Source organism: Oreochromis aureus, linkage group 4 (assembly GCF_013358895.1).
Source record: "Oreochromis aureus strain Israel breed Guangdong linkage group 4, ZZ_aureus, whole genome shotgun sequence".
Lineage (NCBI taxonomy): Eukaryota > Metazoa > Chordata > Actinopteri > Cichliformes > Cichlidae > Oreochromis > Oreochromis aureus.
Window position 1 is genome coordinate 29,722,109 of NC_052945.1, and position 23,123 is coordinate 29,745,231.

The 23,123-nt window shown below is 43.4% G+C and overlaps 2 long non-coding RNA genes across 2 annotated transcripts; one reads left to right on the plus strand and one right to left on the minus strand.

Annotated features, from left to right (window-relative positions):
• Positions 1–497: 497 nt before the first annotated feature.
• On the minus strand, positions 498–3,753 carry LOC120439968. Its single transcript, XR_005612885.1, has 3 exons — positions 2,933–3,753; positions 711–829; positions 498–636 (listed from the first exon to the last, which is right to left on the minus strand). It is a non-coding gene; the product is annotated as an uncharacterized LOC120439968 (long non-coding RNA).
• A 9,164-nt stretch (positions 3,754–12,917) lies between these two features.
• Positions 12,918–18,104, plus strand: LOC120439824. The gene is made up of 3 exons (XR_005612802.1): positions 12,918–13,196; positions 16,190–16,448; positions 17,559–18,104. It is a non-coding gene; the product is annotated as an uncharacterized LOC120439824 (long non-coding RNA).
• Positions 18,105–23,123: the final 5,019 nt, after the last annotated feature.

The following is a 23,123-nucleotide window of genomic DNA, read 5'->3' on the forward strand; positions in this document are numbered from 1 at the left end:
AGGATGAATCAGGGTCAGCTGATCCAGCTGTAGCTATAAGATTGATCAAAAAGTAAAGTTATGAATTTAATGTTTAAAAGAAGAAAGCATGTCTAGTTACACAGGAGAGGGACAGGAAAGCTGAAGGCTCAGCCTCCCATTAGACTTTTAGAAGCTCAAAGAATCACCAGAGTGAACAACTTTCTCTGCTGCCACACAGCTCATAACTTTTATTCACTCCCTGTCCTGATACTTCTATATCATCTACTATAAACAATAACTATTATTGCAATTTAGACTACAGCTCAAAAGTTTGTTGAGAATTGGAAATGTTTTATTTTCTAACAACAGTAAGATTCTTTTTTTATGTTTTACAAATGAATCGGAAGTATAAAGAAATATCAACGATTAATGATAACATTTATGACAAATCACAAATGAGATTTAGTGGAATATCTACATAGGCGTACTGTTATGAAAACAACAGAATGATGATGAGACACTGTGGTAAAGTTTCACAGGTTTATTTGCAGATAGTTATGAATACAGGATAAACACTGTGGGCTCCAGGAGACGGGCAGAGGTACTGCAGGCTGTCTGAAGGCACACTCAGACACTGTCACAGAAGATTGCAGGGATCCGAAAAAGCTGAAAGGTCTGCACAGAAACAGAGAGTGAGCAAAGACAAGAACTGATGGAAAATGTTACATGACTGTGGCCTGATACATTACCTTGGTGATGCAATGATGTGGTTGTTGAGAAGCCAGCATGAAGACTTCATGAGGAGCAGGGGAGCAATCAGCTGGTTGTTGACAAGTGACTGAACGACAGGAAGGAGGAGGGGCATCCCCTGAAACAGACAAGCACACGGACAGAGGAGAGAGAGAGAAAAGCAGGCAAAGAAAACAGGGCTCAGGGACCATGACATCTACAGAGGACCATTTTCAGCAATAATACCTGTTGTGTTTCAGTGGCACATTTTGTTACCAGATGTCTCTTTAAATCCCAGCGTTTCAGTCAAGACAACTTTTTCCAAAGACATCAGCACAAACCAGCATCATTGTACAGATTAACAACAGTAAATCTGTGAGGTTTGTGATGTATCATCCCATTTTTGCTTTATATTCACATTAAATCAAATTTGCATCTGGTTTATAACCATGTGATCTGTCCATACAGGAGTGATTGATAGTAAAAATGGGCCCATGTATAACTGTGTAGACATTTCCTAACACATCATGACTGATTTACCATAAATGATTCATTAAAAACACATCTGTGAAAACATTACTGATAAACTTCATGTAATATTACGTTAAAGCAAATGTAAATTCATAAATGAAACAAGAATGTTTCAATCTGACCACAAACTTTTGAGCAGTAGTGTGTATTGTGTACATGTGTCTGTATCTGATCAGGAGTTTTTTAGTTGTGTCTATCATCAAAAATTGAGTTGAAGTGTTTTAACTCTGATGGCAAAATCTGCCTAACAAGTCCACTTTATTGCGTGCTCATTTTCTCCTATTAGTGGCTCACAGGTGTCTAACTTTATGCCTGCTTCCTAATCTGTCACGCTCATCAGTGGCTCATGGTTGCTTAAGGCCTATGTCTGTACTTGACCACAGAGGCAGAGCATCATTCAATCCTGCCAGCTGCCTATCTAGGGAGCATTTCAAGGATGACACACTCCACTTTCTCTGCAGCAAGACAGCTCATAACGTTTTAACAGTGTCTCCCTGTCCTCATACTTCTATATCATCTTCTATAATAGATAACTATACACTATCACTGCAATCTACACTACAGCTCAAAAGTTTGAAGTCAATTAGAAATGTCTTGTTTTTTTAAAAAAAAAAAACTCAAATTCTTTTTAATATTTTGTAAATTAGTCAGAAATATAAAGAAATTTCAATGTTTAAAACTCACATTGATCACAAATTATGATTGATGTTTGATAAAATATCTACAGGTGTACAGATGCCCATTTAAAGCCATTAGAGCTACTGTGTACATTATATTACCTACCCTCAGTTTGTCCTGTTAAATCTCAACTTATTAGTGACCAAACCTTTTTCCAAAGATATCAGCACAAACCAAAATAATTTTGTCATCTAATGCAAAATTAAATTTGCCATTTTATTTTTTAAACATCCCACTTTTTTTCTTCCTAAGTTCATTAAAATACATTTGCACATTTATATAACAACAGCTGGATCTCCAGATCTATTAAGCTTTCAGTTTTTTCTCAGTGTCACACAGGAAATAGTTTCCATCTCTTTCAATAAGAAAGCCAAATCTTTAACCAGATCTTTGTTTCTTTCAATCATTCCCATATTTATCACCTCCTGTAATATAATTATATTTAACCAGGGCTTAGCTACTTTGATCTGCAGTGACCTCGGGGCTGTGGATACCTATTTTTTATTTTCACAGGTGCAGAGCCTTTTCTACAAAATTAAAAGTATACTGCATTTTTTAAAAGTACCATTAGCATTAATGGAGACAAGTAACTGAAGATTGAACACAGTGATCAGTAGAGAAGAAAGAAAATAACCCATTTCAACATTTTCAGTTCAGATCAAAATTATTGTTGTGATTAAGGAAACAGTAAATTTTGCCACATTATTGTCTTGATCCTCCAGTTTTCTTTTTCCAATGTTATTAAACCAAATTCAACTTAAAAAAAAAAAAAGCAAGCAGATACACACCCAGACGTTTAAACTTTCTGGGTTTTTTGTATTTTTTATTATCATTTTTAACACATGGTTTAATTTTCATTTCTTACAGTAAGAATCCTCCAACAACCTTTTGAAAGAAACATGTTTTTTTCTTTCCTCAATTTTGAGACCAACTGAACCCCCAAACCTGAAGCTCCAGACCCCAAACTAACCAAATTTAATGTTTCCTTAATCAGCACAGTAATTTTAGCTCTTGGTGTGTGATGTCTACTCACAGTTTTGGTGCTTGCTTCTTCGACTTGATCCACGATTAGCTCCACACCATCTCTCTGCTGTTTTCTCTCTCCTCATGCTTCTCCTTCATGCGTCCTGTCCTCAGATATAATCCAACCAGCTGCCTCCTTGTTTCCAGCTTGACTTGTTTTGCAAAATTTCCAGTTAAGTTAAGATAAATCCAGAAAAGTTTTTCTGCTTCAAAAGCTCTTCCAGCTGCCTGTCTTGTTGTCCTCCTGTTCTTTTGCATTTTTGTATTTGTATTTTTTGACTTCATGTTGCCATGACAACAGAACAGAGAGCATTATGGTAGATTAAATCAGGGGGTTCTGTCCTGCAGAAATGTTGGTGATGTCGTGGGGAGCAGAGGTTTAAGTTTGTTAATGAGGTTTATCTTTAAACAGACACTCACTGATCCTGCAAGAGCAGGAATTAAACTACAAACCCTCATAGTCCCCATCAGTATTGTTCATTCTGCTCTGCAGCAATGGTCACAGTGGCTGGTTTAAGTAGTTTAAGCATGTTTTTATGACATTTTTATGAACAGCTGTCTGCACTGATGTTTACTGGGTACTTGAACATGTTATGTTGACATCCTCGAGTACACAAACACAAAAACCTGTTTTATTCTGAATAAATGTGTGAGATGGCCCTCAGGCCTCTGTGTCCACGTCCAGGTTTGGGGGCTACTTGGATTGGGGGAGTTTTATTTAGAGTAATGTTGAGGCTGTATTTGGCCTCTCTCAGTCTTTCAGGTCATTCGGGCTTATTTGAATGTTGTTTGCTTTACACAGCACAGCAACACACACTACACATTACCACTGAACTGACAACATATTTGACTTTTGTTGGGCTTTTTTTTTTTTTTTTTTAATTTGCTTTTTATGCAGTTGATGTGTGATGTCCATCTTTTGTGGTGTCCGTGTGTGGTGTCCATCATTTTGGCTGATCAAAAATCTTCATAGTGTCACTACAGGCCAAGGCAATGCCATCCATAGTAAGTATCTGGTTAGATGCCGGGTTTTTAAGAATTTTAGGGTTAGTTTTGTCTGAATCGAAGCAGAAAATTCGAGGTCATCCAGGCCTTTATGTCTATAAGACATGTCCTATTTGTGTCATCTGACTTCATAGATAACCATAACTGGCTATCAGCTGCATTGCATTGGAAATGCATCCTGTGTGTTCTAATAATACTTCCCAATGTATTAGGAAGTATTGATTATGTAAAAAGGTCCCAGCAGATATGCAGCTGGGTTGAAATGAGAGGTTGCAAATCTCTAGTTATATCAGGCAGCTAGATTAAAAATCCTCCAGGAAATCCGAACAGAACCTTTAAAATCCAAATACAACTTAACTGAAGAGTAAAAGAGTGGACAAGCTCAAAATGTAATAGCCCTCAACTTCTGTCCCTTCCAGGACTCTCACTGAGTGACTACAATAGTTAACATAGCCTGTGAGCAAGCACTTGGCAACAGTGAGAAGGAAAAACTCCCTTTTAACAGGAAACAGCTTTGGCAGCGAGAGAAGGAGAGAGCATACTTTCATTCTTGTAAAAAGATTATGCCATCTCAAGAGCAACAGAAGCAGGAATCGTCAGAGGCACGAAGCACCGGTCCTTCCCTGTTAAGTGCTCCGAGCAAAACTCTCCTTCTCTCCCCTTACTACGAGTTTCTGCTGTTGACCCACTAGATGGCAGGCTTTTGCCATGAGCAGGCCAGGAAAAAACATATTTGTTGACACATCTATTCAGTTACTTACAGCAAGAATGACTATGACCTGTCCTATAACATACCTCAGAATTAATCCGAGGGACAGAATACTCAGTTACGTTGCAATAGGTTTAGGCAGCTGGGGTATTCTCATGATGCACTCAGTGTTTCTTCTTCCAGTCAGCTTTTTCAATCACTACGTGTTTATACATCTCTCTATATTTAATTATTAGTTATGTATAATCTCTGGCTCTCTTCCACAGCGTGTCGTGTCCCAATTTCCTCCCGTCACCTCCAACCAGTCGTGGCAAATGGCCGCTCCTCCATGAGCCTGGTTCTGCTGGAGGTTTCTTCCTGTTAAAAGGGAGTTTTTCCTTCCTGATATTGCCAAAGCGCTTGCTCTTAGGGGGTCATACGATTGTGGGTGTTCTCTGTTTTCTCTGTATTTTTGTAGGGTCTTTACCTTAAAATATAAAGTGCCTTGAGGCAACTGCTGTTGTGATTGTTTTGGTGAATTTTGGTGAAAATTTTAATCATTGATACTTTCCAAAACAAGGGTATAAACCTGAGCAAACACCTGGATTTTTAAGAGAAGAGTGAGAGATGATTTATTTGTGATGTGATTTTATTTCTAGATAACATTAATACTAGTGAATGAAATGACTACAAATCTTTCTTTGAGTTTATTTAATTCCTGAACAAAATGACAAAAACAATACAAATGTAGTGTAGCATGATATGATGTATGAATCACAGCATCAGAAAACTGTACAACTCGTTTCAGTTGTTTTTCCATGTTTGGAAGTAAACTTTTGAAAAAAATGTTTAGTTTTGTTATTACTGAATAAGACACAACAAGGTAAATGTAATTTTTTCAGAGTGTAATCTAAAACACCTTTAGTTCACTTTTGATTTTAAGTGCTTCAAAGAAGATAGAAAATGATTTCATTCTGCAGTATGGAGCGTCTCCAGTAGATGGCGATAGTGCATTACAAAAGTAATGTTAATAACAAGGCAAACAAAGATTTGTGCCAAATTAAATGAACACCCAAGGGCGTAGATTTGGTTTTGGCATTGGTGGGGACGGGTGTTTCAACCACCAAACCCTGCCCTGTTTCTTTTTTTTTCCCTTTTTGTCTTTGCTTCTTGATAAAAAAAAATGAGAAATATACTTGCCTACATGTGCTATTCTACATGCTTTTAAACCATTTAAAATTACAATTCATAGTTTTATATGTGAATTATATAATGTTAAATTACTATTAAACAAATGACTAAGTATTTTAGACTTTAGTTTACTTCAGCCATATTCCATATAAATCAGGTATCATACAAAAATAAAAATAGCTTCAAATATTCAATTCAATTATATAGCGCCAAATCACAACAAAAGTCGCCTCAAGGCGCTTCATAGGTACAGAGAAAAACCCAACAATCATATGACCCCCTATGAGCAAGCACTTTGGCGACAGTGGGAAGGAAAAACTCCCTTTTAACAGGAAGAAACCTCCGACAGAACCAGGCTCAGGGAGGGGCGGGGCCATCTGCTGCGACCGGTTGGGGTGAAAGAAGGAAAACAGGATAAAGACATGCTGTGGAAGAGAGACAGAGATTAATAACAGATATGATTCGATGCAGAGAGGTCTGTTAACACATAGTGAGTGAGAAAGGTGACTGGAAAGGAAAAACTCAGTGCATCATGGGAATCCCCGGCAGCCTACGTCTATTGCAGCATAACTAAGGGAGGATTCAGGGTCACCTGGTCCAGCCCTAACTATATGTAGCCAGGTGGAAGGTCAATATTATGGGACATGCCACTGGAGGGCGCTGTTTCTTTTGGGGTACCTCTTGGAGCGGAAGGGATGATGGGGATCTACGGAGACATTCACAGAAGTGCTAGCTTGCATTGGTGTTATGTCGGTGTGCAATGCCGTTTTCACTGCGTGATCTGTTTTAAATGCAAAGTGTGGAACAGTTAAGGCACCAGGAGTTGCTGCAACCAACTTCACCGTTCATCTCAGAGGGATCTGTATTCCGTTTTCTGCTGGATTAATGCACTGTATGTATTTGAGTTCACACTCGTATTATAATCGCTGTGGGTAAGAGAGAAAATGTACCTTGTTAACTGTTTAATCTTGGCTCTGTATCTTAGCAGGAGAAGCCACTACAGTTATTTTTGCACTGCTAAGTTTGTTGTATTTCTGTATGGGTTTATATCAGTCACAAATTGACGCTAGACATCCTTGAGTTCCAGACGCTGATAAAGTTGGGGAAATAACCTGCAGTAGCAGTAGGTTACCAGTGCACAAAGCTGTTACTGGATAAGAACTGTCTGTAACAATTTTATTTCTTTATTTTTACAACCTTTTTTTATTTTCTTCTGAGCGCTTACTTTATCATTCAGATTAAAAGAACCCCAAAGATAATCTGTGTTCTGGGCTGGTTAATTTAGCCAGGCTACACAATTTGGTACCAGGAGTGGGGTATTTGCAAAAGTGGCAGCTCAGTGATTTTGTTTTTTTATGGGTTTCAGTTTAAGTAGGTAGGTTATTTTACGGTGCAAAAAATAACTGTAGTGGTGGTCACCCGCGGCGCGAGGGATTGGAAAGGACCTGACGATTGGGGCCATACCAGAGGTGTGCAGAGGAGCAGTGGCCAGTCTGTCCAGAAGAAGGCGATTTCGATCGAGGGAAGGATTCTTTCCAGAGGAGAGGAGGACATCAGTAGCACCTAGCTGAATAGACTGCGAAGGCAATTTCTGCATCCTGACCAAAGACTAATCTGGACACAGACATTTCATTATGTCAGACACAAACAGTGACGATGACCAGGGTTTGGCAGGGGCCACCGGCAGGGACCCTGTCACTGAGCTTCAGGCAAAATTGTCAGAACTGAGTAACAAACATGACCAGGCTATGGCCAGGATAACTGCTTTGAGTGACGGGGCAAGTAGGTCGTATGTATATCTGCCACGAGAGCGACCTATCCAACCCTTTAGTGGGGATGCAACCGTAGATGGACGTTCTGTAGAGGAGTTTATTGATGAAGTACAGAGGGGTATCAGAACTAGAGGCTTGGGTAATGATGATCAGGTTGACTTCATTTTTTCCCTCCTCAGGGGTTCTGCACTTGAAGAGATCAAGTTGTGTACTGGGGGAGAGCAGACTGAACCTGAAGACATTTTTTGTTTTCTCAGAGAAGCTTACGGTGAGAGGCGCAGTGTAGCACAGTTACTGCAAACCTTTTTTAGCCGTTTCCAGCTAGAAGGTGAAGATTTCTTTGAGTACTCACACGCTCTGTCCCAGATCCTCCGCTTAGCCCTTAAACAAAGGCCTGATGCAGTACGAGACGCAAAGATGGCAGTTAGAGACCAGTTTGTGGAGGGAGTAAGGGACTCCACTCTGCGAAGGGAGCTTCGCAAGATGGTGAGGGAAAAGCCAGAGTCTACGCTTTTTGATGTACGTCAGGAAGCAATTGCTTGGTCTATGGAAGAAAAACCTACTGGCACCAGAGTTGCCAAGAGCAGGCCCATATTAAGTGCCAGTGCGGTTGCAGGGGATCAGAGTACCCGTGAAGCTCCAGACAGGTCATCTGCAACTCTAGATGAAATCCTTAAGGTGGTGTCTGAGCAGGGCAAGGCTATTGGGGAGTTACTCAGTGTGGTTCGGGAGAGTGTTACATCCGGAGAAAGGGCCCCTAAACGTGGGATTCCCAGATCAAAGTTCCAGTTCACTGATGATGGGAAGCCCATCTGTTTCAAGTGTAAGGGAGTTGGACACATTGCTAGGGAGTGCAAAACCCTTAAGCAAGGAGCTTCTCCAGTTTCTGTTCCTGCACCTGTTCAGGGAAACTAGCTACCTCGGTTGCCAAGAGCCGGGCAATTCGAGGGGAGACTACTGGCTCAAAGACCCTAACTCGTGAGAGATTTTTTGACAGAGCAGTTGGTAAATGTCCTGAAGTTGAAATTGAGGTGGGAGGGATTAAGGCAAGAACCCTTTTGGATACAGGGAGCCAGGTTAGCACCATCTCAGAGGCATTTTTCCGACAACACCTAATGGGTGAAGATGATGATGTAACCCCTACAGCTAAATGGCTTAAATTGACTGCAGCTAACTCATTGCCAATTCCTTATATAGGTTACATTGAGCTGGATGTGCAGGTCATGGGATTAACAGTGCAGGAGTGTGGGTTTTGGTAGTCAGGGACCCCGCCCCAGAACCCGGAGGGCCACAGGACCAAGAGCTAATGTCAGCTAAAGTTAAGGTGCAGGAAAATGATGTGGAACAGCAGGTGGAAAAAAGTGCCAGCAGACTAGAGGGATCCCCCCCTGTTCTTGTTGGAATGAACATAATAAAGAGATGTAAGGAGCTAGCCATTGCTAGTTTTGATTCAACTCTCGGAGGAGAGTTAAATGCCACTTGGGGAGAAGTTTTTCAGAGGGTGCAAGCCTGAAGTATTAGAGAGGTCATCCACTGCCCGGTTAGCTGGTAAAAATACTGTACACATGCCAGCATCATCCGTGGCCACAGTATTTGCTAGGGGCTTGGGAAAGTTTCAGGTGACCAGACCCTAATGTTACTTGAGCCAACCAACACGCTCGTTCCCAGTGGTTTGGTTGTGGTTCCTACTCTTGTTGAAACTGACAGGCCCGTGTTTCCAGTTCAAGTTGTGAACTTCTCTCAGGAAGATGTGTGGTTGGCTCCCGGACCAGACTTGGTGTGCTTACTGTAGTGGAGTGTGTTGAAAATGCAGCTGAGGTGCAGTTTAATCGCATTTCTGCTGACCATGAGGAAGTGTCACTGAATAAGAAAGGGCTACAGAATCTGATGGTGAACTGAAGTCGCTGATAGAGCAGCTGAGTATTGGTGGCTCCCAAGAGGAACAGACCAAATTAGCTGCACTTTTGGCTCAGTATGCAGATGTTTTTGCTTTCAAAGATGAAGATCTAGGTTATACAGAGAAGGTCAGTCATGAGATACACCTAGTCGATGATGTCCCTGTCACCCAGGCTCACCGACGGATACCTCCAACACAGTACAAAGAGGTGCGAGAACACATAACCCAGCTTCTGAAAAAGGGTGTGATCAAAGAAAGCACTAGTGCCTATGCATCGCCCATTGTGCTGGTGAGGAAGACAGACAACAGCTTGAGGTTATGTGTCGATTACAGGCGGCTAAATGCCAAGACCAGGCGTGATGCCTTTCCTTTGCCCCGTATAGATGAATCCTTTGATGCATTACATGGTGCAAGGTTTTCTCGACTATCGACCTGGCAAGTGGCTATCATCAAGTGGCAGTTCACGAAAGGGACAGGCACAAGACAGCTTTTACAACTCCATTTGGGTTGTTTGAATATACCAGATTGCCCTTTGGTGTGTGTAATGGTCCAGCCACCTTCCAAAGACTCATGCAGGCCACTATGAGTGACTTAATCCTTCAGATTATGCTTGTGTACCTAGATGACATATTAGTCTACTCATCAACTTTTGAAGACCATTTGGCACGTCTTCAGACAGTGTTGCAGAGACTCAGGGAAACTGGGCTGAAGGTTAAGGTGGAGAAATGTCATTTTCTCCAATCTAGTGTACGCTTTTTGGGTCACCAGATCTCAGCTGAAGGGATAGGTACGGACCCAGACAAGATAGCTGCAGTGAGGCAGTGGCCAGTACCCACCACAGTTAAAGAGCTGAGATCCTTCCTGGGATTTTGCAGTTATTACAGAAGATTTCTCCATGGATTTTCGCAGCTGGCAGGTCCTTTGCATGATCTGATTAATGCATGGGGCAAGGATGACAGTCCAGCTAAATATAAAAACTTGCTTGAAAGTGTGTGGACGCCATCTTGTCAAGAGTCATTTGAACAGCTGAAAGAGAAGCTCACAAGTGCCCCCTACTTGCTTATGCTGATTTCTCACTGCCATTTGTTGTTGAGACAGATGCCAGCAGTTTAGGACTGGGAGCAGTTCTTTATCAGGTGCAGGGTGGCAGGAAACGTGTTATAGCATATGCCAGCCGAAGGTTGAGAAATGCAGAGAGAAATGACAGAAATTATAGCAGCATGAAATTAGAGCTCCTCGCCCTTAAATGGGCTGTGTCTGAGAAGTTTAGGGGGTATCTCTTAGGCTCCAAATTCACAGTTGTGACAGATAACAACCCCCTCTGCCATCTGAACTCAGCAAAGCTGGGAGCCATCGAACAGCGCTGGGTTGCCCAGTTAGCGCCATTTGACTTTGAGGTGCAGTATCGCCCTGGTCGGTGTAACACAGCAGCCGATACCCTCTCTAGGCAGCCATTAGCAGGGGAGCCCCAGCCTGCAGGAGATGAGGAGGAGTTTGATGAATGCATATCCATCTGTAACCTAGTCAGCAGAGGGACAACACTTGGGCTGGATTTAGTAAGTGCAGGTGTAAGATGTTGTCAGGTGAGGCAGGCCCGGGTTACAGCAGTTGAGCAAGACACTCATTTTACTGATTCCCAAGGGAATACACCCACTCTGCCAGGGTATTCTAAGGAAGAGTTGCGACAGTTTCAGGGCTCTGACCCTACTATCAAGTCCTTTAGGCAGTTTTGGGACAAAAAGAAGAAACCCACACACCAGCAGAGGAAAGGTTTGGCTAAATCTGTGATTTCTCTGCTCCGGCAGTGGTCACGTATTATAGAGATTGAGGGATTGTTGTATCGGGTCATTGAGGATGGACATTTGGGGAGGTGTCAGCAGCTCCTTTTGCCAGCTTGTTTAAAGGAAGCTGTACTGGGGAGTGTGCATGATCAGATGGGGCATCAGGGGGTGGAGCGGACCCAGAATCTGTTAAGGCAGAGATGTTTTTGGGTTGGTATGTATGAAGAAGTGGACCAGTGGATTAAGAAATGCTATAGATGTGTGCTCACTAAGTTGCCACAGCCCAAGATTCATGCCCCTGTGAAGCCTTTTCTGGCCACTAGACCTCTTGAAGTGGTGGCAGTAGATTTTAGTCTGCTAGAGCCAGCCTCAGATGGACGGGAAAATGTGTTGGTGGTTACAGATGTTTTCACCAAGTTCACACAAGCTTTCCCTACACGCGACCAGAAAGCTGATACAACTGCTAAGATTTTGCTCAGAGAGTGGTTCATGAGGTATGGTGTACCAGAGAGGTTACATTCTGATCAGGGCAGAAATTTTGAAAGTGAGGTGATTCAGGAACTGTGCAAGTTATATGGGGTTAAAAAAGCCGTACTACACCACATCATCCCCAAGGCAACGCACAATGTGAACGTTTCAATAGGACACTTCATGACCTATTGCGTGCACCTCCCACGGACAAGAAACGCCGTTGGCCTGAGTATTTGCCAGAGTTGGTCTATGCATACAATGTGACTCCCCATGCCACCACAGGTCACTCGCCGATTACCTCATGTTTGGAGTGCACCCCACCTTCCTGTAGATGCTTTACTAGGTCAGGAGCAGGTGCTTGATAAGAAACATGACTGGCTGATTGTGCATCAGCAGCGCTTAAATGAAGCACATAACAGGGCAAGGCAGTACACTGAGCAGAAAGCAGCAGAAAGGCTTGAGTTGGACAAAACCCGGGTCTATTGCCCTCCTGTTGAAATAGGTCAGTTTGTATATCTGCGACACTGGCCTCAAGGCAGGAACAAAATTCAAGACGCCTGGAGCCCTGTGGTTTATAGGGTTGTCGAAGTCCAGGGCAGCACACATGCGGTGGAGCCTGTGGAGGGTGGGCCAGTAAAACGGGTTCACAGAGCTAACCTTAGACCTTGTATTGGCCCCATTCCTGCACCCAGGAAAAAGAAAAATAATGGGTCCTCTGTGATAGCGGGTCCTATGACAGAAGAGAAAACAGGCTGTTCAGATTCAGATCCGGAGTATGTGTTGTTAGGAGAAACCTCATACCCAATTGCAGAACAGGGGTCTGTTGGAGACAGGGAAGCAGTTCAAAGCAGTGGCGTTTTAGAGTCTGTAAACACTGATGATGCTTGTGTTCCTGCACCGTCTGCCTCTGAGCAGGTGTCCACACCAGAGACAGTTGCTGCTGAAACCAACGGGGATATTGGGGTCATTACACCAACGCCAGTGCCCCCGTCGGAGTAAGAGAGCTAATGCTGGAGTGCATTCAAACCCTTACAATGTCCCTGTATCAACATGTCATGCCATCACTTTGAGCCCGGAGGTACTGTCTCAGTTGTTGACTAATATGGGTACTGCCCTCTTTAAAGAAGCAGTGCATGAGTTGAAATATACCAATTGAGTCACCGGGACGTTGACTCTTAAGCAGGGGAGAATGTAGCCAGGTGGAAGGTCAATATTATGGGACATGCCACTGGAGGGCGCTGTTTCTTTTGGGGTACCTCTTGGAGCGGAAGGGATGATGGGGATCTACGGAGACATTCACAGAAGTGCTAGCTTGCATTGGTGTTATGTCGGTGTGCAATGCCGTTTTCACTGCGTGATCTGTTTTAAATGCAAAGTGTGGAACAGTTAAGGCACCAGGAGTTGCTGCAACCAACTTCACCGTTCATCTCAGAGGATCTGTATTCCGTTTTCTGCTGGATTAATGCACTGTATGTATTTGAGTTCACACTCGTATTATAATCGCTGTGGGTAAGAGAGAAAATGTACCTTGTTAACTGTTTAATCTTGGCTCTGTATCTTAGCAGGAGAAGCCACTACAGTTATTTTGCACTGCTAAGTTTGTTGTATTTCTGTATGGGTTTATATCAGTCACAAATTGACGCTAGACATCCTTGAGTTCCAGACGCTGATAAAGTTGGGGAAATAACCTGCAGTAGCAGTAGGTTACCAGTGCACAAAGCTGTTACTGGATAAGAACTGTCTGTAACAATTTTATTTCTTTATTTTTACAACCTTTTTTTATTTTCTTCTGAGCGCTTACTTTATCATTCAGATTAAAAGAACCCCAAAGATAATCTGTGTTCTGGGCTGGTTAATTTAGCCAGGCTACATATATGCTTTAGCAAAAAGGAAAGTTTTAAGCCTAATCTTGAAAGTAGAGATAGTGTCTGTCTCCCGAATCCAAACTGGAAGCTGGTTCCACAGAAGAGGGGCCTGAAAACTGAAGGCTCTGCCTCCCATTCTACTTTTAAATACTCTAGGAACAACAAGTAAGCCTGCAGAGCGAGAGCGAAGTGCTCTAATAGGGTGATATGGTACTACAAGGTCATTAAGATAAGATGGGGCCTGATTATTTAAGACCTTATATGTGAGGAGCAGGATTTTGAATTCAATTCTGGATTTAACAGGAAGCCAATGAAGGGAAGCCAAAACAGGAGAAATCTGCTCTCTCTTTCTAGTCCCTGTCAGTACTCTTGCTGCAGCATTTTGAATCAGCTGAAGACTTTTCAGCGAGTTTTTAGGACATCCTGATAATAAAGAATCACAGTAGTCCAGCCTGGAAGTAATAAATGCATAAACTAGTTTTTCAGCATCACTCTGAGACAGGATATTTCTAATTTTAGAGATGTTGTTGCAAATGGAAGAAAGCAGTCTTACATATTTGTTTAATATGTGCGTTGAAGGACATGTCCTGGTCAAAATGACTCAAGGTTCCTCACAGCATTACTGGAGGCCAAGGTAATGCCATCCAGAGTAAGAATCTGCTTAGATACCATATTTCTAAGATTTTCAGGCCGAGTACAATAACCTCAGTTTGATCTGAATTAAGAAGCAGAAAGTTAGCGGCCATCCAGGTCTTTATGTCTTTAAGACATTCCTGCAGTTTAACTAATCGGTGTGTGTTACCTGGCTTCATGGATAGATAGAGCTGCGTGTCATCTGCATAGCAGTGAAAATTTATGCTATGTCTTCTAATGATGCTGCCTAAGGGAAGCATGTATAATGTAAACAGAATTGGTCCTAGCACTGAACCCTGTGGAACACCATAATTGACCTTAGTGGGTGAAGAGGACTCTCCATTTACATGTACAAATTGGAGTCTATTAGATAGATATGATACAAACCACTGCAGTGCAGTACCTGTAATACCTACAGCATGTTCTAATCGCTCTAATAGGATATTATGGTCAACAGTATCGAACGCAGCACTGAGGTCTAGCAGGACAAGCACAGAGATGAGTCCACTGTCAGAGGCCATAAGAAGATCATTTGTAACCTTCACTAAAGCTGTTTCTGTGCTGTGATGAGCTCTGAAACCTGACTGAAACTCTTCAAATAAGCCATTCCTCTGCAGATGATCTGTTAGCTGTTTGACAACTACTCTTTCAAGGATTTTTGATATGAAAGGAAGGTTGGAGATTGGCCTGTAATTAGCTAAGACTGCTGGGTCTAGAGATGACTTTTTAAGTAGAGGTACAGCCAGCTTGAAGGCCAATGGTACATAGCCGATTATCAGAGATAGGTTGATCATATTTAAGATCGAAGAATTAATTAATGGCAGGACTTCTTTGAGCAGTTTTGTAGGAATGGGGTCTAAAAGACACGTTGATGGTTTGGAGGAATTAATTATTGAAGTTAACTTAGAAAGATCAATTGGAGAAAAAAAGAGTCTAACTTAACATCGATGGTACTAAAAGTAGCTGTAGATAATATTACATCTGTGGGATGATTATTGGTAATTTTTTCTCTAATGATAAGAATTTTATTTGTGAAGAAGTTCATGAAGTCATTACTAGTTAACGTTAAAGGGATTGTTGGCTCAGTAGAGCTCTGACTTTTTGTCAGCCTGGCTACAGTGCTGAAGAGAAACCTGGGGTTGTTCTTATTTTCTTCAATCAGTGACGAATAGTAAGATGTTCTGGCTTTGCGGAGGGTTTTCTTATAAAGCAGCAAACTATTTCTCCAGGCTAAATGATGATCCTCTAAATTTGTGACACACCATTTCCCCTCCAGCTTACGAGTTATCTGCTTTAGGCTACGTGTTTGAGAATTATACCACGGATACCACAAATACAATCAAGACAATAAAAGAATATGACTTTAAGGACTTAAATGTGGGGCGGAGAGATTTCGCAGGTCTTTCCTCCCCACTGCTATCAGACTCCACAACAAAGACTTTTGCAGCTTATCAAACACACACAAACCCACACATGTGCAATAAGACTAAGTGTAATACTCTTTTCTGACAAAGTTGTATTTTTACTCAGTTGTAACATTTGTATTCTATTTTTATCCTATTGTATATTTTATTCTAGTTTATTCTATTCTAATGTGTACAGTTGTGTACAGTATATTATTCTCATTGTATTCTAATTTTTGCTATATAACTTTGCACTGTCCACTTTCTGCTGTGACAAAACATATTTCCCACCTGTGGGACTAGAAACCCAATATTGTATGTAGTAAATTAAGTCAAATATAACCCTATAAGCTATACTACTTTTTCCTTTGGTGTCACGGGGTGGAATGGACAAGTTAACTTGGTGTTTTTAATCATCTTGCATGTGTTGTGTTTGTGTTTTAATGTTGAGTGTTTTATTTTTTCCCACTATTGCATGCTTTTATTGTATTTATTGTTGACTTGTCCCGGAGAGACTTCGCCCCTCCCTGATTGCTAACTTGGCACACCTGGGATTCACAGAGGCCAATAAGAGGGCCTGGCAGGACAGAGATGGCGAAGTAGCTGGTGGCAGGCGGCGGCCGCAATAGGTTTGGAGGCCCTGGTGAGTGGGCTGCAGAAAGTCAACTGGGATTAAGGAATATTCAGCAACGATGCCGGAAATTTGCAACTGAGGGACGGGCAGAAAAGTACGCCGGATGCCGGGCGAGGGACGAGATACCTGACACGCGCTTGAGCCTAAGACAGCAGTGGGCAGAGATCGGAGCTCTACCCTCCCGGGGTAAGTGTCGCCCAACTAATGATTAAAAGGCGCTTCCGGTCATTAAAAGAGGAGAGTGACTGCCGTTTTCCTCCCGTCCCTCAGCTGCGGCATTTTGCTATTTTATTTTAATAATTGTTGCCCCCCTTTTTTTTTTTTTTTTTTTCAAATTTTTATTTATTTATTTATTTATTTTTGGTTGTCCCAGTCCAGCCCAACCCTGGCAGACGACCAACAATGCGTCGGTCCACCAGGAAAACGCACCGTATGCCAGATTACCGGTCCAGCACTGCGGATGCCAGATGTGATATTGGAAGGGGAACATTTTCAAGAGACTTTACTGCAGCACATCTCTCCAGAATATCAGTTATACCCTGGGTCTGCCATAGGGCCTCCATTACATAAACACCTAGGACGACAATTTACAATCAAATCAAATTTGCATAGATGGTCTTTGATCAGTGGTTGTTGATCAATGGTCAGGACAAATTGCATATGAATGATCAATGAACTGACCTCACAACCTATTGCTCAGTGAGCTAGTTTCAGTCATTGTGCAAAGTAACTGATATAAGGTTGGAGAAGCCTGCAGCCAGCGGAGACTGAAAAGGCCACTTGGATGAGTGAGGGAACGTTTTCTGACACTGAAAAAGCAAAGTCCAGATGAACAGAATCAACCATTTGAGCAGACTGAAAAATGTGCTCAAATAACCAGAAAAAAAACGCACAGAACTTTTTGAATCAATGTCAGTGAAGAGAAGAAGGTCGTGTGTGTGTGTGTGTGTGTGTGTGTGTGTGTGTGTGTGTGTGTGTGTGTGTGTGTGTGTGTGTGTGTGTGTGTGTGTGTGTGTGTGTGTGTGTGTGTGTGTGTGTGTGTGTGTGTGTGTGTGTGTGTGTGTGTGTGTGTGTGTGTCATTTCTGGTGAGCCAATGGCTGTAATGGGGTTGGACTAATTAGAGGCAGGTGTAAATGACTGCACTGATACACTGGTCTACTTATAGCCCACACTACAAACACTGCTGTGTAATTTTGCCTCTCTGTGCAGGTATGTAATGTGATGATATGTTTGGGCTGGATGGGTTTTGTGCTATGAATTCTATAGTGAATGTGTTATTTTGTCTCTCTGTGCAGGCCAGGGCCTATTAAATGCCACAGCCTAAAGGCAGCGGAGTTGCGGAGGCTGGAGTGACCGCTGGCTATCTACTTCCAGGGTGGTGGGTCTCAGAGGACAACTGCTAACCCTGTTGAAGTCAACACGTGGAGTGCAACTGGCGTTGTGGCATAGCTGGCTCTGGCCTTGGGATTGTATGTTTTTACTTGTTCTGCAAATGGGACACTGGACTGTTTTATCTTATCTTTTGATTGTATCAAATTATCTTTTAGAATTTTATTGACTGTCATCCTTTTGCCCACAGCTGAGACTGTTGGTCAGACCTAGACTCTTTTTGTGTGTGTTAGCCTACACATACATGATTGTTAACCATTGTTAAATTTCCCAATTCTTTGATCTTTGGGCTGAAGGAAGAACAACACTCGGTGTATAAAAATGCTCAATCAACAATCTCTTTATTCCATACAACACTTTGACTATAAACGTCCAGACGGGAGATGTGGACAGGATGGGGTCCGCCCGATCTCAAAGTGTCTGACCGTTTCTCCCATTCTTATAGCGTCAGACCCCCTCCAAAGTCATAAAACTTAAACATCTACATTCTCTCTTAGTGAGCCTAAGTTATGACCTTGGCTTCCTGTGCAGTATGTTCTGTTCTTTCTAATCAGACAAATAAGGCCATGATTCTCTGAAAACAGTATTTCCTATAAATCAGCAGTATAATGCATCATAAAACAATGTAATTCATTCATAATAAATCAGCAGTCTAATGTAATACAAATCAGTCTAACAAATCTAATAGTTGTCACCTTATTCTAAGTCAAGAGGTAAATGCAACCTAAAACTACATAATGATTTCACAATCTTTAATTAGAGGTATAACGTGGCATAAGATAATATAATAATCTCACACCATGTAGAATACATTAATACGTGTTGAAATCCACGCTGTTTGAATTCAAGTAATTCATAAAATACTAACAGCACCCAAAGTCTGTGCGTAAAAACACCAGGAGCACCATTGCGCACGGTCTGCTGTGTGCTGGAGTGGTGTAGTGTAAAGGGGAGAGTGACACCGATGGCGCGAGTTTCCTCGATGCACAGTTTGTTCTTTACTGCCTGCGCTCTGAACCACGTCAGGACAGGAAGAGCAGAGACTCCAGCGAATTCATGCACACTGAAAGATGTGCTTCAATTACGATAAAAGCGACGGTAGAGTATGTTCATTAAGAACTTGAGTTGAAGTTGGTCTCTGGATCTTGTCGAGTGTGTTCATCAAATTTTCGTTCATGAGTCAACAGCTTTTGTTGCAGTCTGCTATTGAAATAATGAATGAATCTGTCTGGTCCGGGGTTTTTATCATCTAACCCACAGCTGATCCCGCCCACTTTAATGCACTGGCTTGGCACTCCTACTGTATTTTGCAAACGGCCACAGCGAGACCTGTGGCGCGAGCTTCCTCGATTCACATTTTCTACTTCACTATCGCCTGCGCTCCGAACCACGCCAGGACACGGAGAGCAGAAACTCCCGCGGATTCATACACACTGAAAGGTGTGCTTCAATAACCACAAAAGCGACGGCAGAGTAGAGGTGTTTTAAATGTATGTCCACGAATTGAAGACAGTAGTCGTGTATGCTTTCACTGTTGAAATCCACGCTGTGAGCACAGCACGGGAGCGACGGCGACGAAATGACTCTGGCAGTTGTGGGGAAATGCAGGCACACACTGACTCACGGAGAGCCGGTCGCTGTGCACTCAGCTTCATCAACCAGCACCTTCGCGTACGGTCTCGTCCACGCTGCGAGCAGGTTTTGACAAACTGTCGAAGGGAAGCTGGTGTCCACCAGTTCTGTATTTCAGGTTTCATGTTGTTTCATGTTTTATCCCCATCATAACCTGTTTGCCGGTCGGGGACAGAGATCATCCTGTGGGGATGTCGGTGGAGGGGAAAATCCACGACCGACAGAGAGCGGTCTAAGCCACGATCTCGAGGATCTTAACGACACCCTGAGATTCAGTGTTTGGAGCTCATACGCGATTCCCATCACGACCTCTTTAGATAGAGATCATTACGCGGGGATTTCCATCGAGGACGGCACGAGATCGGTGAAAGACACGATCCCAAGGACCTAGACTGACATCCACAGTACAGTGTCTGGAGCGCAAACAGGTGTGCGGTTGTGGCGGAAGTGTGGTTCCTGGCTCAGCTGCAGGGGAGGGGCGGTACAGTGAGCTCAAGTGGCGGTGCTGGGCAGGTGAGTGGACAGGTGGTGGTGATGGCAATGACGAGCTCCCTACTGCTTTTAGTGACGCTGGAGTGGAGAGGAGGACGCACCGACAGGAGCTGTGCGCGCAACACCGGGAGAGCTGCAGTGCAATTATGTGTGTGCCAACCCAGAAAGTGCATGGTTGCGGGTCGTGAAATAAAGGAGAAACAGTACACGCTGTGTGTCTGTGGGTCCTTCAACAGCGGTGTTTTACTCCGAGGCAGTTTGCTGAATCAAAAGTCAACACATCTACTCCGTTCACGAAGAACGCCACAAATATTCTCCTGGTGTGATTTCTGATGACATGATGGAAAGCATACACGATTACAGTCTTCTCTTCGCGGACAGGAATTTAAACACACAACAGAGGGAACGGTGCTCCTGGTGTTTTTACGCACAGACTGTGGGTGCTTTTCCCTTTATGAACTGCTTGAATTCAAACCGAGCATTCATGGAGCCTTTTGCCTGACATCGTGTGTTACACCACTCTATAATCAAACTATTAAATCTTATAATGCTGGGTTCAACATCATCCTGTAGACGGAGGGACGCATTTTAAAGATGAAATGTGTACAGCTGTCCAAATGTGTAATAGAAGGATCATTCTTGGTGACAAATAATTAAAAAATAATAAAAATTAAAATGTTAATTACAATAAAATTCTGTCCGTGTGTTAATGTGGATTCTTCTCTGGAGGCTTCAGCACATCAAATCAGAGCGCCACTGTGCATCGACGTATCGGGCTGTAGGCTGCACTTTCCCGCTGTCTACCTCCGAGCAATAGCCCGGCTCCTTCCGCCTGCGTCTCTCCAGTGCTGTGCTCACAGCGCGGATTGTAACACGGACAACAAACAAAGTAACATCTTTTCTGTGCGCACGGCCACAGCTTTCTTTCATTAAAAGCTGTTTGAATTTGTGGGTTTAAAATGTTTCAGTTTGCACTCATTCCTGTTAAACAGCAGAGCATATCAAAGATTGTAACTACACAAGTCATGTATAAAATTAACGGCACATCACAGGGGTTGTTAGATCATTTTAATTGTCATCTTTTCAACATATATATGTATGTATATTTATCAGTTTCCATGTGTCTCGTTGACATAGCAGCTCTCGGCTCCGGCGTCATCAGAAGCTGGCCATGAACAGGGCATCATGGCTCCGTGCATAGCCTCACACGTTGTAGCTCGTTCTTCCGTGGTTTTGCTTTCCTGTGAAATGATCTTAGGAAGAGAAACTGTCAGCGCGCACAGACCAGCTGAGCCAATCCTGTCGCTGGTGACGCCGCGATCACACCCTGCTACTCTGCTCCGTTCACGAAGAACACCACAAATATTCTAGTCAGGTAGATCACAGCAAGCCTTTTGTTGGACACGTGAAATGTTGCGACCAGCCCGTGAGTCTCGTTATAATTTAGCTGGATCCGAAGCCGAGAGAACAAACACAAGACCCACAGCGGCCTCTGCTGCTGTGCAGCACTGACACGTCCCGCGCCTCCATCCATAGTTTGTTTTAGTTCGAGTGCAACAAATGCTTTGGTGAATCTCTGCAGGGGCTCGAAGAGTGTGTGACAGTGAGGAAAGCAGTATCTTTAATATTTCAAACTGCACTTGTTCAGCTGAGAGTTTTCTGGTCAGTCAGCCTTTCAAATAAATGATCACTCCAATCCCTGCCACTTCTATTTAAAACGCGATGACATTTATCGACTTTGACACCGACACCACCGGCCTGTCTCCTTTCTTTGAACGTTGTACTCTTCAAAGATCTATTGACTATTGTTTCCTCCCAAGTAATATTTTATTCTGGAGCAGATCAACGAAGTGGCAGTCTTAAAGTAGGTTCATTAAGAACTTGAGTTGAAGTTGGTCTCTGGATCTTGTCGAGTGTGTTCATCAAATTTTCGTTCATGAGTCAACAGCTTTTGTTGCAGTCTGCTATTGAAATAATGAATGAATCTGTCTGGTCCGGGGTTTTATCATCTAACCCACAGCTGATCCCGCCCACTTTAATGCACTGGCTTGGCACTCCTACTGTATTTTGCAAACGGCCACAGCGAGACCTGTGGCGCGAGCTTCCTCGATTCACATTTTCTACTTCACTATCGCCTGCGCTCCGAACCACGCCAGGACACGGAGAGCAGAAACTCCCGCGGATTCATACACACTGATAGGTGTGCTTCAATAACCACAAAAGCGACGGCAGAGTAGAGGTGTTTTAAATGTATGTCCACGAATTGAAGACAGTAGTCGTGTATGCTTTCACTGTTGAAATCCACGCTGTGAGCACAGCACGGGAGCGACGGCGACGAAATGACTCTGGCAGTTGTGGGGAAATGCAGGCACACACTGACTCACGGAGAGCCGGTCGCTGTGCACTCAGCTTGATCAACCAGCACCTTCGCGTACGGTCTCGTCCACGCTGCGAGCAGGTTTTGACAAACTGTCGAAGGGAAGCTGGTGTCCACCAGTTCTGTATTTCAGGTTTCATGTTGTTTCATGTTTTATCCCCATCATAACCTGTTTGCCGGTCGGGGACAGAGATCATCCTGTGGGGATGTCGGTGGAGGGGGAAAATCCACGACCGACAGAGAGCGGTCTAAGCCACGATCTCGAGGATCTTAACGACACCCTGAGATTCAGTGTTTGGAGCTCATACGCGATTCCCATCACGACCTCTTTAGATAGAGATCATTACGCGGGGATTTCCGTCGAGGACGGCACGAGATCGGTGAAAGACACGATCCCGAGGACCTAGACTGACATCCACAGTACAGTGTCTGGAGCGCAAACAGGTGTGCGGTTGTGGCGGAAGTGTGGTTCCTGGCTCAGCTGCAGGGGAGGGGCGGTACAGTGAGCTCAAGTGGCGGTGCTGGGCAGGTGAGTGGACAGGTGGTGGTGATGGCAATGACGAGCTCCCTACTGCTTTTAGTGACGCTGAAATGGAGAGGAGGACGCATCGACAGGAGCTGTGCGCGCAACACCGGGAGAGCTGCAGTGCAATTATGTGTGTGCCAACCCAGAAAGTGCATGGTTGCGGGTCGTGAAATAAAGGAGAAACAGTACACGCTGTGTGTCTGTGGGTCCTTCAACAGCGGTGTTTTACTCCGAGGCAGTTTGCTGAATCAAAAGTCAACACATCTACTCCGTTCACGAAGAACGCCACAAATATTCTCCTGGTGTGATTTCTGATGACATGATGGAAAGCATACACGATTACAGTCTTCTCTTCGCGGACAGGAATTTAAACACACAACAGAGGAACGGTGCTCCTGGTGTTTTTACGCACAGACTGTGGGTGCTTTTCCTTTATGAACTGCT